Genomic DNA, 3,134 nt, shown 5'->3' on the forward strand with positions numbered 1-3,134 from the left:
TTGCCATCCTCAAACAAGTTTGTGACAGACTATGATTGCACTTCACATACATGAAGTAACAAAGAAATAGTTTCAACTTAAAAAAAACATAGATTAGTAAGAAGGATATATGTTCTCATTGTGCATATGAATGGGCATCATAAATCAAAGAATTGAATCTCAAGATGCAACTTTTATCAAAGTCAGGTATGAGTATCAATGTGCAGGTAAGCATGCGGGTTTAACCTGATTCGTGCACACTAATTAGACATCTTTTTAGATGGTCAGTACTAAGCATGTACTCCCTCTGTTCCAAAATAGATGACTCGACTTTGTACTAACTCAAAGTCGAGTCATCTATTTTGGAACGGAGGGAGTAGTACTGAAGCAGTACTTTCTTTTGATGTATACTTACTTGCTACTCCAACTTGCAGTACTGAAGCATGTACCACACTAATTAGACATATTAGATGGTAAGTTCCTTCTGACTTGCGCATAGACATGGTGTCATTTATGTCAGAACAATGTACACGGCAGCTGACCGAGTATTAAGTCTCAAGTAATAGGACTGTAAGTAGTCGAGCAACTGAATAAGTATAATATTCAAACGTTGCAGCCTTGGTTTGCCTACAAAAAAGACAGAGTAAAGCATATATAAATGCCAATTGCATGATTTATTCCAAATTAATAATTACAAGATGCAACAATGGATATTAGTGGCGTGGAGATAACCCTATGTGGCGGCGGAGCTCCTTGGAGCCGACGAGTGTGAGAGAGGAGCTCCCTGCTCCTCTCCTCTGTTTTGGGGGTGAGACCGCGAGGTGAACGAGCACATTTTGCAGAGGTCCAGCATTTCCCTACTTTTCTCATAGTGGTATTGCATAACGAGTGGAATTCATTCCTGAAAAACATCAAACTGCCATTGAATGGTGTCCATGTGTCATCATCTATTCCCCTAAGACAATGAAATTGGGTGACATGCAATCAAACAAGATAAGTTGGGTCTAATTAATCAAAAGCACGCACCTGATTTCAACGAAGAATATGCCGCTGTCTCTTCCCTTGAGCCTTCAATTAATAGTACGAACTCATGGTCAATTTTAATCTGTTAAACAAATGCACATGTGTGAAGCACACAACAAGAGATTGATCTGCTATTGGCACTATCGAATGTACATAGAAGCATTCTTAAATATTCTCATATGATTGGCAGTTATTCATTTTGCGGAAATCCATCAATCAGAAACATATTATTTCCAATCACAAGCATGTTCTTTACTAATTAGCATGACAATGATCTCAAAAGGCACAAGCTTTCCTTCATACATGAGATCCTTGATCATTGTACTAACTGAAAGAGGCTGGCATTAAAAATATATCAAGACAATTATTACAACGTAAGAGTATATTTACAGAAACTGAAAGAAGACTGTTACCTGCTCCATATCACTTTAACTTCTTCACGAAGAAGATCACCAGCACTCAGATGTGCAAACCCATACTCAAATGAGATCCTTGATCATTGTACTAACTGAAAGAGGCTGGCATTAAAAAGATATCAAGAAAATTATCACAACGTAAGAGTATATATACAGGAACTCTTTATGTATTGTGCATTCTAAATTACAAGAAAATTATCGCACGGGCATTGTACTAATATGTGTTGTGCTGCCCTATATGTATTTGATGTTCAAGGAATTCTTTAGGCTTTGGCCTGTAGTCAGCGCACATATATGTTTGGTTCATGCAAGTAAGACACGTGAAATTCCATTATAGGTGGCAGGGGAATGGATTTACTCTAGAAAATTGCTAGGAATTAATCAGCATGTCAAAAGAGAATTAGAGGAGTAAATCACAAAGCTTGTTTCAGCCATTGGAGGAAGAAGTCTGTTACTTATCATCAAAGAAGCATGTTCAACGCACGGCCCTATAATGGAATTACATCAAGAGAAGAAAAGGTGCTCTCAAGTTGTTATGCATATCATATAGCACATGCAGGACAACAAAATGACAGTCATCAAGGAAAATATATAATTACCAAAATCAACCCCAAATCAGCACTCCCCTCGCCATCTATGTATCAGACTACTTGGAACTGAACTGTATGTAAAGCAAGATTTAAATGTTGACCATTAGTCCTCAATGTCCCATGTGTTCTCCATCATGCTCCTGACTTTACTATCATATTCTAGTTCGTAGTCTAAATTCAGTTACTGGTTGCACTCACCCCTAAGTGAACACTAAAAGTTTTAACAGGATAAATCACACATATATATCATTACCTTAGTCAATAGAGTCCTGGAACTGTGTCACAAGATCCCGACAAAACTGACCAGAGTTTTTGTAGTTCTCTGAAACTTTTCATGTCTGGTTCGCTACTACTCATAGTTATTTCCTGGATTCAATAAGCCCCATGAAAGCAGACCATTTCTTGGGGTATACAACTGAAAATAAGGTTGTAAAATTCATCAAAATCATCTAGAACAAACAATATGACATACTTTTTGCACAAGTACTGTAAAAACAGGTATTAGCTATCCTAGCCTTTTGGCTTGAACTGAAAAAACAGTATGACATACTTTTTTACTCCTACAACTACCTTCGTGATGATAGGAAGAAAGTGTCGCAGACACTCTGCACATTTATTTTGTTGGATTGTGCAGATCCAATTGAGCAGTCCCTAAAGCTGGAAGGATTATAGTTGGAAACAAAATACCTGGAGGTAACAGCCTTTGTTGTGATAGTACTTGCTTTATTGTCAATGAGGAAGTGCTAGAAGTATGAGAAAAATCCCAGTATACCATCAATTATTGATTACTTGTCAAACCCAAGAAAGCATTCACACCTCCAAGATGTTTGTTAGACTGTTAACATAGCATGAATTCACTTCATAGTACTCCTTTCTGTACATATAATTAGATAAAAGAGAATACTGGTTATGAACTATATTCATAATATGAATGACAATGTGAATCTCTCCGGCAAAATTAGGAAGCAAATATTGGTTAGGAACCAAGGTTAAAAGCAAACCTTACATATGATAATATTGCTATTCTTTTCTTCTTCATTTCCATTTTTTGTTCAGTCCATAAGTGCATGAACTGAACAACCAAATCAGATTTAAGCAGAAATAGAACAATAGAGGGGTTGGGTGC

At 37.0% G+C, this 3,134-nt stretch overlaps 1 long non-coding RNA gene across 1 annotated transcript; it reads right to left on the minus strand.

Annotated features, from left to right (window-relative positions):
• Positions 1–303: 303 nt before the first annotated feature.
• LOC123151014 (uncharacterized) lies at positions 304–2,321 on the minus strand. Its single transcript, XR_006475452.1, has 5 exons — positions 2,262–2,321; positions 1,416–1,520; positions 1,006–1,084; positions 712–880; positions 304–606 (listed from the first exon to the last, which is right to left on the minus strand). It is a non-coding gene; the product is annotated as an uncharacterized lncRNA (long non-coding RNA).
• Between the last annotated feature and the right edge of the window lie 813 nt (positions 2,322–3,134).

Source organism: Triticum aestivum, chromosome 7A (assembly GCF_018294505.1).
Source record: "Triticum aestivum cultivar Chinese Spring chromosome 7A, IWGSC CS RefSeq v2.1, whole genome shotgun sequence".
Taxonomy (NCBI): Eukaryota; Viridiplantae; Streptophyta; class Magnoliopsida; order Poales; family Poaceae; genus Triticum; species Triticum aestivum.